This window comes from Centruroides sculpturatus, unplaced genomic scaffold (assembly GCF_000671375.1).
Source record: "Centruroides sculpturatus isolate CEXI.00-Female unplaced genomic scaffold, Cexi_2.0 scaffold2159, whole genome shotgun sequence".
NCBI classification, from domain to species: domain Eukaryota; kingdom Metazoa; phylum Arthropoda; class Arachnida; order Scorpiones; family Buthidae; genus Centruroides; species Centruroides sculpturatus.
The window spans coordinates 48304-64732 of record NW_019386378.1 but is presented as its reverse complement, the minus strand read 5'-3'; the positions used below and the strand labels follow the sequence as shown (position 1 = coordinate 64732).

Below are 16429 nucleotides of genomic sequence, written 5' to 3'. Positions count from 1 at the left end.
ATATTCATACCTGGAAAACAATCATTACGTACTGAGCCTGAGTTTAGCAAGATCTTTGACTCGGCTTGATGGCCACTTGTACTCCTCCAATTGCGCAACTTAGCAAGTCCAGCCAATATATACATTTAAAAAATTATTTATCTAACAGAAAGCCGTTCTCCAATCAGGCAATAATTACCATGAGCAGGAAATCACCAGGCACCACGCAAAATCTTGTGGACGATTTTGCTTGTAGCCCGCTCCTATGGAACGTGATATTTGATTTCTTTCTCAAACAGAACTTTGGACAAGACGACACCATCGCATATGCGGATGACGTCTTCATCCTCATAAAGGCTAAAGCTTAGTTCACACTGAGCGAATAGCGAAAGCGAATGTGAAACGCGAAAAGCGATTTTTATTCGCTTAGCGAAATTGACCATACAACCAAAAGGGAAAAGCGATTGCGAATTTTAAGCAGCCAATCATTTGCAAGCGAGTGAAAACGTCATCTCAAAAAACAAAATGGCCGCTTCTGATATTTCGTGGTTAACCACATTTGTTTTTTTTTTTTTTGAGAAAGGAAAATAAGTCAAAAAGAAAACGATGTTGGGTGAGAGAAATATTAAAATCCGTAATTACAACATGTAATCTATTACGTGAGAAAGTTTCTGTAGCCATCTTGAAAACAACAAGAACCACGTGGCAACTAGCGGGAATACGATTGGCGCGAAATTTTTTCGCAAGCGAAAAAGCTCGACAGTTCCGAACTTCGAAGCGATTCGCGAAATGGTAAAATTCGCCGGAAACGACGTCATGTCTGACGTGTAATTCGCTCTGTTTTTCGCTTTCGCTAGCGAATCGCGCTCAGTGTGAACTAAACTTAACTCTCGTGCGGAGTTGGAGCTCAAGGGCAACGAGATTATCAATAACATGGAAACTTGGGGTCTAAGCATAAGCTTCATTCAACTCTAACAAGTCACAAGGTATAATATTCACCAGGCCGGACAAGAAGAGTCCCTACCATTAAAATGGGAAGAAATACAATTAAGATATTAAAGGCGCTCAAATTTCTTGGAGTTATTGTCGACCACAGGCTTCTGTGGACAAATTACATTGAATATATATGTAACAATACTGGGAAAATATTCCAAAATTTAGCCCGCTTCGCTAAAAATAACTGGGGCTTGGATTCAGGCGTCATGGCCACCATATATGACATGGTTTACTTACCAATAATTATTTACGCCAGCAACACGTGGGCAGATGCAGTTAAAAAATCACGCATATCAAGGAAATTGATCTCATCCCATAGGAGGGCGCTGCTGCATATCGCCAAACGCTACCGCACTTGTCCACTTCCAGCCTGCAAATTATTACTAAGAAGCCCCTATTAATATGCTCATAGAAAATCATGATAAATTTGGAATATACTCAGGGGCAGCAACGTCGTCACTAGTAATGAAACACTCTGTGCCAACGACATAGGCAAACCAATAGAATATACGTCTACCATCAATCCTTATCGCCTCCCATCGGTCAGAATTAACTCTAGGGCTCACACGTAAATAAACATCTACACGGACGGATCTAAGCTAGGCTCGGGAGTCGGCTGCTGTTTTGTTGTTTACAACAACCACACCGAAGTCCACAGCAGCAGATATAGACTTCACACATACTGCACTGTTTTTCAAGCAGAGTTACTGGCCATACTCAAGGCATTACAATTGAGTAACAGCAGACTGAGCAATACCCAGTACTCTTTCTATACTGATTGCGCCTCGGTGTTACAACCTGGGCCACTACCTCATAGCAACTGATTTCATAAAAGAGATAATCACCTCTCCTAACTCTGTTTCCTTTAAACTGGACAAAAGCTCTTATTGGCACCAAATTAAACGAGAGCGCCGACGAGCTAGCAAAATCTGCAGCACTGGACGACCTTTCTATTGATATTTCCTACGATAAAATTCCCATAAAACATATTAAAAACATGCTTAAACGGGATCTTATTAAAGAGTAACAACTCAAATGGAATGACAATCATAATCATCTGACTTACAAATTTATACCTGCAATAGAAGACTACATCAACAATAACTGGATTAACATAAACAGCTTTTAACTGGACATGATAGGTATCACTCTTAACTTAGCCATTTTAATTTACAATAAACGAACCACTGTTCCTTTTGTAACATCCCGGATAGTAACAAAGATTATATCTTTCACTGCATTCGTTTAGAACTAGAAAGACATCAATTGAAAACTTCAATGGAAGAAAATGGGGATACTTGGCATGAATGCACATAAATACGTACGCAAAAAACAAAACAACTACTTCAGAGATTTGATCATTAAGTACTTCACCTTCAGCACAGTTCCTTTCTTGAGCCAGCACTAGCTCCTCTTCAGTGACTTGCTCACTCATATTGCATGCTTACAGTAAACTGCAATTTTCATGTTCATATTTTATGTTCGTCTCATACTTATTCTGTAATATGAATTGAATACAGAAGAGCGTCGTTTATCCGAAAGTCGGATATCCGAAAGAATTCCAGTCGGCAAAATTTAAATTTGCAGACTGGAATTGGCAAAATTTGGCGCTGCAATCTTTGGCTACTCCAATATTTTTTTGTTGATGTGTGTGTTTTAATAACAACACCAAACGATCGCCTAATTATCGGGCTATAATATGGCTATTTCAAATGATTGGAACTAAGTAATTTGACATTAGAGGTAGGCGTTAGGCGCCATCTCTTAATTAAATTAATAATAATTAAATAAATAAATTTAGAACATTCTGGAATAAAAGAACTGGCCCTGAACGGGGCTTGAACCCGCAATCTCCGTTTGCCGTGCGGTGCGCTTGCCAGTTACGCCACCCGGACCCCGAGCGAGTCTTCGCTTCCAGAAGTATATTAGATTTAGATATAACCTTACTTGGTTAAATACATCGCCGATTTAGATATAACCGTACTTGGTTAATTATTAATTTAATTAAGAGATGGCGCCTAACGCCTACCTCTAATGTCAAATTACTTAGTTCCAATCATTTGAAATAGCCATATTATAGCCCGATAATTAGGCGATCGTTTGGTGTTGTTATTATCTACTCGGGCTGTGAGTTGATGTTTATATATATATATACCTCGCCGGGTGTTACGTTAGCCGGCTGAGTACCGTTAGGGTCGTGGGCGAAGGAGTCGTCCCCAGTCGGTGATGTATTTAACCAAGTAAGGTTATATCTAAATCTAATATACTTCTGGAAGCGAAGACTCGCTCGGGGTCCGGGTGGCGTAACTGGCAAGCGCACCGCACGGCAAGCGGAGGTTGCGGGTTCAAGCCCTGTCCCGGGCCAGTTCTTTTATTCCAGAATGTTCTAAATTTATTTATTTAATTATTAATTTAATTAAGAGATGGCGCCTAACGCCTACCTCTAATGTCAAATTACTTAGTTCCAATCATTTGAAATAGCCATATTATAGCCCGATAATTAGGCGATCGTTTGGTGTTGTTATTATCTACTCGGGCTGTGAGTTGATGTTTATATATGTGTGTGTTTTAGCTGGCAGCATTGGCACTTTTGTGTGGTGTTTTTCTGAGGACTGTGTGTCATGCGGAATCGAACGTTTTTGATACTAGATTAACTTCTGAAGTATAACTTTTTTGTTTTTATATTTTTCAATATATTTATTTTGTTTGTAAAAAATAAAAAAATAATGTTTAACGATAGAATAGCCACGATTATTATTTTAAAAAGTTTACATTAGGGGATTAACATCGACGAAAATTCAACGCGAAGCAACACGCAACGGACAAAAATTTTAACATGAGATAGGTTAACATATTTTTTCGTACATACAGTCGACCCCTCTATAACGCAGTAGATACGTTCCGTTTTATAAGAATTTCGCGTTGTAGTAATCCTCAAATACATGAGCCAATCACAGCCCGGCACGTGCGAAGTTTACGGACTATGACTGTTCGAAAGGTTTTCTTTCGTAAAATTAATCGATTCTAGACTAATTTCACTCAACATTTCCAAAACAGGTATAATTTTTTCGGAATAATCCGTATAAACTATGCTATAAACAAAAAATTGTAGGATTACTTACCGAGTGTGCACCGTTCGACCACGCCATTGCTTAATTTAAGCTTGTTTTCGTCGGGGAGCAGCGCACCAAACGGCGGCCGCGTTTTCTGATAAGTTATTTTTCTGCGAAAAATTCATTGAACTTTGGAGCCTATATACTATACAGACGAAAGTAAACTCAGTGGCGTACCGTGGGTGTCAGCCGCCCGGGGCTGAGGAAAATTTCGCCCCCTTTATTTAGGTATTTCAATTTAAAAGACCAAAATTCAGTTTTGTCACAGAACAAGCAATGAAAAATTCGGTGGTAGTGCAGCGACCTGTTTAAAATAGTTCTATTGAATATTAGTGGTGTATATGAACGCGAATGAATCGTACAAGCAAAAAATAAAAAAAAAAGGGTCAACAGGTTTCGCAGGAATTCCTCGGATGAAAAAGTTACTACTTCATCCGGCGAGTCGATTCCCGGACTGTCCCGACGATAGCACTATCGTAGGCACAATGCAATTATAGATTAGGATGTTTCAAATTTTTACAAGATATTATTGTTATTTATTGTGAAATTTTGCCGTCCCCACTACGGTACGGCACTGAGTAAGCTCAACTTACCCGCCTAAACTCTCTGTAGCGTGTAAGTAGTTCGGCTGCTCGTCCACTATTGGTCCAGGTTCGACCAATCCTGTCGCGACACGAGTCGGCGATGACGTTTTACCGCATTTTACGAGTCTCTTTAGCGTCTTTATACGAATACGGTCTCAATTTTTTCGCGCGATATACGAATCCGCATTATATGAACCCGCATTATAGGGGGTCTACTGTAATCGGTTATCCGAAAAATAAGTTATCCGAACAACCCCAGTCCCCAATTGATTCGGATAAACGACGCTCTACTGTATTAGTATCTGTCGTGCAACAAAACAAACAAACAATTTATGTTTTATCGGGCATTTTAATGTATGAATTTTATTGTCGCGCCTAAGTTTGTTTACTCTACTAACGAAATACTATATGCACCCTCTTGGCGCAATGCTTATGGAAATGTTTATCAAACACTATGTATATAACCTTCTATTGTATCTTACCATCAGCTATGCTCAGCAATTCTGATATTGTATTGTAAGAGAAAGAGCAAACACAAAAAGAAGATTGAACATCAGAATAACATACTTTCACTCGGTGGACAGCTATCAGCCATTTGCTGAAAAATTCTTACTGCTCTGTCGTCTTACTAAAAGCAACGATAAACAAGATGGAAAAGGAAAAATGAATAGTCAAAGGCGTGGGACGGATTGGAGACTACACGAAACTATACAGCAGTAGATATGGTAAGATACTGTCTACAATACTTTAATATACATACTGTACTTTATAATAAACAAGTAAAACGGCGAAGTCATTCTTGGGTCGATACTATGTTTCAGAGAGTGCGAGCAACTCATGCGCAAATCTCGCACTCGCGCCTGTTTGTAGAAACAGTTTCAGCATTTTGTATTTTATTTTGACTCGATTCTGGGTCCCCTGACTACCTACAAGTCTGGTTTATTTTATGTGCGCATGATTTGATCACCAAATACTATGCCAAATTGCAACTCCTGACATATGAAGGAGTNTTAAAAATTATTTTTTTATTTTGTACAAACAAAATAAATTTATTGAAAAATATTAAAACAATAAAAAATTATACTTCAGATGTTCATTTAGTATCAAAAACGTAAAATATTTGAGTAGCCCGAGAAATAGCCGAAGATTGCAGCGCCACAGCACTAGCGAAAATTTAAATTTGCCGAATGGAATGCTTTCGGATAACGGGCGTTTCGGATAACCAGCTTTCAGATAAATGATGCTCTACTGTATATATGTTAATGATAAGTATTGTGTATATTAATTTGAAAAATTTATTATTCAACTTAAGCATGGCATTTTTTAAATTAAGTTACAGTATCAATCAATCTATAATAAATTGACAAAAACTAAAAAAATCAGAAGTTTTTTAAAAATTAAATTGAATAAGATTATCAAGTACAAATGTGGATTCCCTGTATACTTTTCCTTATAAAAATGCAAATTTATTTCTGTCCAAGATATTGTGCCTCAATTCATTTCATCAATCTGTTTTTATACACTTTATTAACTTATTCTATTTTTCTTTGTCTGACCATCCAGATAAAATAACTCAATTTTCACCCACTTCAATTTCTGATCTAGTTGAAACTTTGCATACATGTGTATTCTCAATAATAAAACATTTTTTTAGAGTTTATAAACAATTTTAGCAATTAGCAGAAGAAGAATTAAATTTTGTAAACATCTGATAATGATGGCATTACACACAGGGCAAACCATTGCCCTTTTTAGTTGTACTGTCTACATCAGGGGTGGCCAACCTTTTGCATACCATGCGCCAATTTTTTGATAGACGAGTTCAGATGCGCAGTGGCATACCGTGAGTGTTAGCAGCCCGGGGCGGAGAAAAATTTTGGCCTCCCATTAATTAAGTATTTCAATTTATAAGAAGAAACTATTTATAATCTATAATTTATAAGAGAACTATCTTACACGGGTAACTACACTACCCGTATAAAGTAGTTCTATATGACATCAGTGGTGCACGTGAACACGAATGCATAGTGTAACGTACAAGCAAATAAAAAAAAAGGTCAACAGGTCGATTGCACCTAATTGTGTATGCAATGAAGCCGAATCTAGCAATGTTGCTCGGAAACGACTGAAGCGCCACTTGTAATCGTCCAATGCGCCAAGTTTGGTGCATTGGACGTGTTGGCCACCCCTGGTCGACATAATGCTAAAAGGAGAAATTTCAATAATTCACCTGTTACATATATAAAACTAAACAGTAGAAAATTAAAAAAAAACTATTGAATACAGCTCGAACCTCTCACCAAATATTACAAAAAAAGAAAGTAAAAATACACTGAGTGCAGTGTTAACAGTTTATTTTCACTAGCACTTTCATCAAATTACGTTCATCTTCAAGCAAACAAAATTTAAAAGTAGAACACAATGTTCTAATGCAGTGGTTCCCAAAATGGGTGCTGCCTCCCTCTTGTGGGCAGTGAGTAAATCTAGGGGATAAAAATGAAGTAAATGGGCAGCAGGGAATGCTGGGGGCAAGGTACTGAATGGTGACTATAGGCAAAGTTTGGGTCACTGACAACCTTTCCTTTTCCTCTGTTAAACGGGTAAGAAGAAACATTGCATTTAATGGTTTCCAGATGTTGAGAACAATATATGGTAAGGACACAAAGTGTGAGGTTCGTAGAAAACTTTTCTTAAGAGTATTTTCAGGCCTTTCTCACACAATGGCAAATGGATTAGGGGTGTTGGATTGAAAAAGTTTGAGAAAAATTTGCCTGAAAATGATGAACTAAGTTTGTTGGAAGCACTAGCAAAAATAAACTGTTAACGCCATAGTCAGTGTGCTTTTACTTTAAGAAAAATAGTTTTAAAATAAAAATTTCACATAAATGCACTATAAAGTAAAAACTAAATTTTCTTCAGCTTTTGCAGTAATCTGGTATTATGAGATTAGAAATAAAAGCATGGGGCATTCGTGGGAGTCCATTAAAAATTGATAGAAAGTGTAACTATGAAAATTTCTAAATAAAAGTGTGGTGTGTTCATCCCACGCTGTTATTTTTGGTTGCATAACACCAAGAATACTATGAAAGCTGAAGAAATTTTTTTAGTTTTTAATGCATTTATATGAATAAAAATATATGAATTTTTTCATATGATATATNTATAATATAAAAAATGACAAAGCAGTACACATGTATAAACAGTACGTTAAATAAAAGTAAATCGCTATGAATATAAATATAAGTTCAGATTTTTCCCATTCTGATTGAATCAAATATTAAACATATAATAAACGGAATAAGAGTAAAGTGCACAGTGTTTTTCTGTATGTGTTTCGCGGATAATTTTTTGTTTTAAAGTTATTTTCGATGTTTATGTTTTATTTTGTCATTATATACCGGATGTTATTCGTAATAAATTCTTTGCGTTTATATAAACGTAATTAAATTGACTTTTCGTTTGACTACGAGAAAAATTGAGAAGTTTTAGCAACAAAAATAATTATCTCAAGTACTTTTGACGAAATAAATGAAATCCTTTTAGAAATAAACATTTTGAAATTAATGCTAATTTTGAATTGTTTCGAATATAATAAACTACCATTTCCAACACACCTGACAAACTGTACATGGATGATTAATATTAATTAAGTTACTTAATTTAAACAGATTTTAACACAATGAATTTAACATTAAATAATTTTCTATATACCAACTGAAGAGCAATTGGATGATAGTTACACATTTATCAGACCACTTTCAGATCATGCAAAAATACTAATTTCTTTCAGTGTAAAGGAATTTTCTTTGATAAACACACATTACAAATCTTTGAAATTTATACATAAACCAACATCTATAAACCTGATGTATAGTACATACATACATAATCTAACAACTACCAGATTATATTGGGCTACTATATAGCAATTATTTTAAATTAATTACTAAATAATTTGTCAGTATAGGAAGGCATTAGGCACCATCTCTTATTAGATTTGATAATTATAATTAAATTAAATAATTTAGAGAATTCTGGAAGCTTTGTCAATTCATCTAGCAACCTTCGATTACTCTTGAAACAGCTACCAAAAGTGGTTTTTGTGGAGAGCTGTGATTGACCGTGATTGACAGCACAGATTGGCAATTCCGTGCCATGGCTTCATGCCGGTAATGTCTATCTGAAAGCATTTGTTAAGATGTACAATTTATGTGTTAAGATGTATGGATTTCAATGGAGATATGAATGGACACGACCGAGTGACCTGTCTGAAAGCAGCCTAAAACTTCAAATTTTCTTATAGTGTATTTCAAATATAAGAGGATAAACTTTTCTTTGATTTTCATCTGTTTAAAGTAATGAATATTATGTAATTTTTCATAATGAGTAAGAAAATTTCATCTGTAGAAAGACGAATGTCACTTCCATCAAAACATAATTTATTTTTGAAATAATCAATTGGAAATAAAGATATGAAGGAATGCTAAATGATTTATTAATTACACTACATAGTGTTTAAGAAACACGTAAGAATAACAACACTGCTTCAGATTAGCAAAATAATCAATTTTATTATAAAGTTGAGTTTTAAAGTAAATAAATTGAAAATTTGATTTTTGTTTAGATTTTAACAGCTGACGGAGGAATAATAGAGATTAGCACAGAAGTAGAATACCAAGTAGCAGATATTATTCATTTTGTTACAAGAGTTCAGAAATTAGAAGAAGTGTTTAATCAGCTTAGTCATCAATGCCTAGTAAACACTGCTTCTCAAAAACCACAAGATGATTTTGAAAATAAAAAAACAGTTTTTGAAAGTAGTTTCCAAGTAAGTTGCACTTAGTGTATTTATGAAAATGAAAGCTAAAAAATTATATTTTGATTAGTCCTAAGAATTCGAGTTTTATTCTCCAGGAAGAACTAAATAAGACAATTGTATCTTGGGGACTGGAAATTACTAAAGTTCAATTGTAAGTACTCACCTTTTGTTATTGAGAATGTTTTAGTATTAAAATTTTTCAATTAAATAGGTCCTAAGATGATCTTATTTATTTTCTGTGCTAAATAATAATTGTTTTGATTTAAGGCATTGGCAACATACACACCAGAAAATCCAGCAAAAAATAGTTATTATACAAAAAATATTTTCACCAGTTTAAAATTATCATCTTCAGGTTGAAAAGTGGATCACAGAACAAACTCAAATCATTTTTTAGAAACGTTTGTTTTGAAGATGACAATTTTAAAACTGTTGAAAATATTTGTTTATATAATTAAACTTTATTTTTAAACACTGGATTTTCTGGTATGTATGAAGTTATTATTTATGACATCATTCATGATTAAAAAAATTAATTGAAATGTTCTGCATATGTCAGTTAATTTTACCAGCATATAGTCAAAATATTGCAGGACTGCACAGGTATAAATAACTGCGTGCAGTTACTTGTCAGAAACTGCTAGTAATAGATGCATGGGGGAATTAGTGCATGCAGAATGGTACATCGTTAATACAGGAGTGAAGTGACAATGGCAAAGTGTGTTATATTGAAGTTGGATATGAATAAACATTAACTTTTGCCAAAAATTTGGCACATCAGCTACCAAAACATTGCAGATGATTTCAGCAGGTGTATGGGAATAAATCCATGATCTGCTCTTGTATTTAAGTGGCATTGGTTTGCAGAAGGTAGAAATGCAGTCAACAATGACCCACATACAGGTTGGCTGGCTACGGCGAGAATGGAAGAAAAAATTCAGAAGGTGCAATGTATTGTTGGTGAATATCATTTCCAGACTATGAATGACTTTGCATCAGCATCAGGTATCAGCTGTGGTAACTGTCATGCTAGTCTGACAGAACTGAATATGACACTTTTGCTGAATGTCATTCTGTACTCATTGATGTACAATTATTGGTGATATTTGAAATATTTAACAAAGGTTTCGCTAACAGAAAATTTTTCCTTAACAATTTTTTTTCACTCAAATGGTGCATTAGCAACATTAGTGCAAAAACTGGCCTTAAGATACATGTATTTTTATAAATAATAAAAAAGAGTGTTCAAAATGGTTTATTTTGTACATATTTTATTATGACACATGTTCTGCAGCCATCTTGTATTTTCTCGCACGTGTGGGATTGTGGGATCTCTCTTATGCTGGATCTAGTTTCAAGAACTCTCGAGTCGACCACGATTGAACCTCGTTTCATTCGAGATTGAAATGGTCGAGGGAGGTCGTACCAAGGTGAACGGGGTATAAGGCTCTAGTTTAGTAGTGTTACAGAGTATAGTACATATATTTTAATATATTTTTTAAAAGAAACAAAACTACTGAGAAATGTTACGTGTGTGTAACAAGGTTCGGAAAACTTTGAAAATGTTAACAACGGGTTTGGCCGAACCTATGCGAACCCGCTGAATATCACCACTGTGTACAATCAGTGTCAAGGATGAATGGTTATGTACTTTTGACCTCTAAATAAATGATTGATTGTCAAGGATGACTATTTGTGGCAACTTCATTAACAATAACACCAAACGATCGCCTAATTATCGGGCTATAATATGGCTATTTCAAATGATTGGAACTAAGTAATTTGACATTAGAGGTAGGCGTTAGGCGCCGCCAGTTCTTTTATTCCAGAATGTTCTAAATTTATTTATTTAATTATTAATTTAATTAAGAGATGGCGCCTAACGCCTACCTCTAATGTCAAATTACTTAGTTCCAATCATTTGAAATAGCCATATTATAGCCCGATAATTAGGCGATCGTTTGGTGTTGTTATTATCTACTCGGGCTGTGAGTTGATGTTTATATATTCATTCACAATGCTGATAATGAGACATTTCTGCAACTCATCGTAACTAGAGATAAAGTCCTGATGTTTCCTCTACAATTCACAAGTGAAGTGGAAATTAATAACTTGGAAATCACTGTCATCCCTGCATACAAGGAGATGCCACCAAGACAGGTCTGATGACAAAGTCATGTGATAACTGTTGAAAAACACTTATCACATGACTTTGGACATTGTGCACAAGGAATTCAATGCCAAGGATGCTACTATAAACAAAGAATGGCATGTGCAAATTCTGCATTGTCTGCACAAATCAGTTTGTTGCATGCAACCCAAGCTGTGGTGGAACCACAACTGGTTTCTCCTGCAGGACAGCACTTCCACACACATCTCTCTCTTCTGGTGCAAACTGAGCTGGCAACCTTGCTGCATCCCACATGCTCACCCAAACTGGCACCAAACAATTATTTCCTTTTTGGCTATACAAAACAACAACTTTCATGAACAGGTGTTCCATTGTCTACAGAGGTTGTCACTGCATCATAGCAGTCTTATGCACGGTTCCAGAAAATGCTTTTTAGGAGTGTTTCCAGCAGTTGTATCATCATTTACAGCAATGCATTGTGGCCGAGTGACATTACTTTGAAATCGGATGTGTGTATAAAATGCTTAAATGCATTTTTTCACAATCTGCTTAGTACTCAAACTTTTTGAGTGCACTAGTATAAATTACAATTTAATGAGTTATAATCTTGTAAAAGAGAGTGAATAATTTGTTCTTAAATGCAGATCTTTAGCATATCTTCTGTTCAATTGAAGTCAAATTTTAATGAAATAGTAATTTTTTCTTTATAAATCATTATTATTCCAAATACATAATTGGCTTTTTTCCATTTTCTGTTTCTTACATCACTAGTGGCTTATTAATTTTTTTATACTCAAAAAAGTTTTATTATTTTAATGTGTTTTCTTTTTATTAGGTAAATGTTGATTATTTCAACTTTTTTAGAAAGAAAAAGAGGAAAATGTTTTTTACAATGATCTATTTGTAACAGCTGATATTTGCAAAGTTATAAAAGTCAGAAATCTGTATAAATATACTTTAATATAGCAAAGTAGAAAATATAGAAGGATGGCTTCTCCTTATTTGCATCACAAGGAATTGATAGGATGTTCATACATAAATTATTATACAATTTATACTAGAAAGGCAAAACTTCCTTTAATGAATAAATTAGCTCTTAAAAAATGTTTCTTCTATGTGACTTTTAAATCCTAATAATAATAATCTGTTATAAAATGCAATAATAAAAATACAATAATTTTTTTTACTAACATTTATACCATCTGGTGTAAATAATGCAACAAAATAATTTGGTGCTATGTCAATGACACACAGTGATCTCTATTAGCAGTCCTAACCTAATAGTGTAAAAATATTTTAATTCACTGTTTTGCTTTGCTTTATGTGTTGAACATTTTCTAGAACTGAAATAATATACTTCCAACAATGAAAATATTCTTTTGAGATCAGATATTTTTGCAAAAAATAAATTAATATTCAGTAATGAAAATTTGATATAACACCCATAAGTATTAAAGATAATTTTAAAATGTAAATACATTCCTTTTAAATTATGTAAAAACATTAGGTAAACTTTTGTGTTATAAGAAACAAAAATTTACCCTGGCGCAGCTTAGCCTTTGTGGCCCTTGTGCCAAAAAACCGCAACCAACCAACCAAAAAGATACCTATTTTTTAAGAAAAAGAAAAATAATTAACAAACCATACTTTTTAATTTAGACCTAGAGAAATAAGAGTAAATGCCTAGTTTTCAAAAGATGTACTTTATTTACTTGATACTGTTTTGTTGTAACAATGATTCTCCTTTCAGTTCTGTATGAAAATTATCTTGAAGCAACATAGAAAACTAAAAATAGAGCTTAATGAATAGGGACCAGTTTGGCAATTTTTTACATTTTACAAAAGTATAGCTAGAAAAGTGGTTCCATTGTTTCTTAAAGAATAGGCCCATGTACAGAAGTTTCAAGAATGGAATTTTAAAAATAAAAATCTTTATCAATTAACTAATAGCTTATGGGGTGGCTTTCTTATTGTAACATTTTGCTATGCACACACATTTAAGAGGGTGTCGAATCTAACTACAATGACTGATAATGCTTTATTGCTCGTAACAAAGAAGAACGTACAGATACCAGCCACTAGCACAAGGTCTAATACAAAACTGGTTATTGTGGGAAGTAGACAAAGGATATCATATCATGTACTGTAAACTGTCTAACTGACACACATGTAAAACTTATTTCTTTTAGAGAGAAAATTTCTTTGTAGTACTTTCTAAACAATTCTCCAGTAGCATATTATCTTGATAACAACTAATGTTTTCAATCCTTCAGCTGGATTGTCTTCAGGTTAAAACATAAATGTTTTAAAAAATGTTCTGTAAATTGAATGCTTTTGCATTTTAAAAATGTTCCATTAATCGAGTGCGTCTCCAGGTTAAATTTGCTGTGTTATGTCATTGTCATTAAGTGGGACACAAGATATTAAACCAATTTCTGTTACATTCTTTAAATAAAAAAAAAAATTATTTTCATGTTAATAAAGGGCCCGGATGTGATTTAAAGTAATATCTGCCATGCATAGGACAAGCATTTCTCATCTTTGAAATTAATGTTTCTCTGTTGTTTTTCAGCTTCATGTATTTCCAGTGATTCCAAGGCATTAATGTTTTCCAATTGTTTGGCTCTCTTAATAATGGCAGCGATTGGTCAGGATGTTGCTGTCTGAGGCATAAATAGCCAAGGTGGTGGTGAGCTTGTTGTGGCTGATATCATAATTATGTTCTGTTAATCTCTTTTGCAGATACTGTGCTGTGGAGCCTATGTATTCCAATGCTTGTTAGTCTCTATGGTTTATCACTGGAATACGATATATTCCCGGTAAGCAGAGTTGATTGCCATCGTGCAATAAGTTGTATGCAGCAGGATTGCATACTTATGTTATTTTGGTATTCTTACATTCTGCTATCTCTTTATGCCAAAAGTATCCAGACACCACCTAAAGAAGTGGATCTGGCAGGTGACGGCCTTTGATGTGTAACCAAAAGGCATAAAAGTGTTGGTAGTGGTTTGTCAGGTCAAAATTTCATGAGCTGATTTCCCACAAAGGTGGCATCCCACTATAAAGCCATGATCAAAGTCACTAAGCTCCTTTGACTTACTCATTGTCTCACATATTTATGAGTTTGTAAGACAATGAGTGAGTCAAAGGAGCTTAGTGACTTTGATCGTGGCTTTATAGTGGGATGCCACCTTTGTGGGAAATCAGTTCATGAAATTTTGGACATTCTATAGAAGCCAAAATCCACTGTGAGTGATGTAATTGTGAAGTGGAAACATCAAGGCAGTGAAAGTGGAAATAATTGATATGGCAGGCTGAACAAAATTAGTGAATGCAGCCGTAGAATTCTGAAAAGGGTAGTGAAACAAAATCGCATGTCCTCATTGGTTGAAATCACTTAGGAGTTCCAAAGATCATCAGGCATTAGTGTTAGCACCAGGACTGTTCATTGAGAGTTAAAAAAAACCTGGGATTTCATGGTCGTGCAGTCGCTCTCAAGCCGAACATCATTCCCCAGAATGCAAAGCATCGATTGCAATGGTGCAAAGCTCACCGTCATTGGACTGTGGACATGTGGAAAAGTGTTCATCGGAGTGATGAATCTCGCTTTACAATCTGGCAGTCCGATGGACACATCTGGGTTTGGTGGATGCCCGGCGAGCGCTTCTTGCATGACTGCATTGTGCTGACTGTAAAGTTTGGTGGTGGCAGCATCATGGTGTGGAGATGTTTTTCATGGTTTGGCTTAGGTCCCTTAGTTCCTGTGGTTGGAAACATGAACTCTAGGATGTATGTGGACATTCTGGACAATGCTGCTTTCCTAACTCTATGGCAGTATTTTGGGGAAGGCCCATTTCTCTTCCAGCAGGATAACTGCTCCATTCACACATTGAGACTTGCACAGGAATGGTTTGATGAAATGGGTGTTCAAAAACTGGACTGGCCTTCTCAGAGCCCCAATCTAAATCCCATAGAACACCTTTGAGACGAATTAGGATGCGGATTACGTAGCCATCCACATCAACCATCCTCACTGCCAACACTCACTTCAGTTGTGATGGATGCCTGGAAGTTAATTCTGATGGCCTCCTCTCAAAACTAGTGGAAAGTTTCCCCAGACATGTGCAGGCTGTCATTGATGCAAAAGGAGGACCAACATCATATTAATATATGCTTCAAGACTCTGAGTCCGTACTACTGGGTGTCCGGATACTTATGGCCAGATAGTGTATATGTTCTTCATAAGATGGTTGTACTCTACTACCACATGGCAAGTATTGAAATCGTGCCCACTATTTCCATTATTCCTTTTGTTATTTTTGGTTTATCTCTTGTTATTTTTGTTATATACTTTGACCAATTGTTGGATAAGGGCTTTTTTATAACCATGTTTGGTAGCAAAACACTTCAGGTAATGTAAAATGATGAAAAATGCTTGTCCTATACATGGCAGATATTACTTTAAACTACGAGGGCTGTTTGGAAAGTTTGCGGCCTTGCCTATATGCGGCGCTGCGATCAATTTAATTTTTGGCGGGAATAATTCATTCATCTTTGCTAAAGATACGATACCAATTTCCGCTTGATTTGTCAAAAAGTTTTGCCATGACAGCTTAGCAGATAGTCAGTGTGCACATGCTTTGTCAAAAATGGAGAAGACGGAGACTCGTGCGGCCATAAAATACCTGACGAAAAAAGGGTTGACCGCATCTTAAATCAAAGCTGACATGGATGAAGTTTTAGGAGAGTCTGCTCCTTCGTACACCACTGTGAAAAAATGGACAGCCCTTTTTAAATCTGGCAGAGA

General features: G+C 35.3%; 1 long non-coding RNA gene across 1 annotated transcript in view; it reads left to right on the top strand.

Moving 5' to 3' along the window:
* The first annotated feature begins 9136 nt into the window (after positions 1-9136).
* Positions 9137-16429, top strand: part of LOC111614753 — a 9438-nt gene continuing 2145 nt past the window's right edge. The window contains exons 1-2 of the long non-coding RNA XR_002754983.1: positions 9137-9500; positions 9587-9642. This is a non-coding gene — a long non-coding RNA (uncharacterized LOC111614753). The remainder of the gene's footprint in view (positions 9501-9586; positions 9643-16429) is intronic.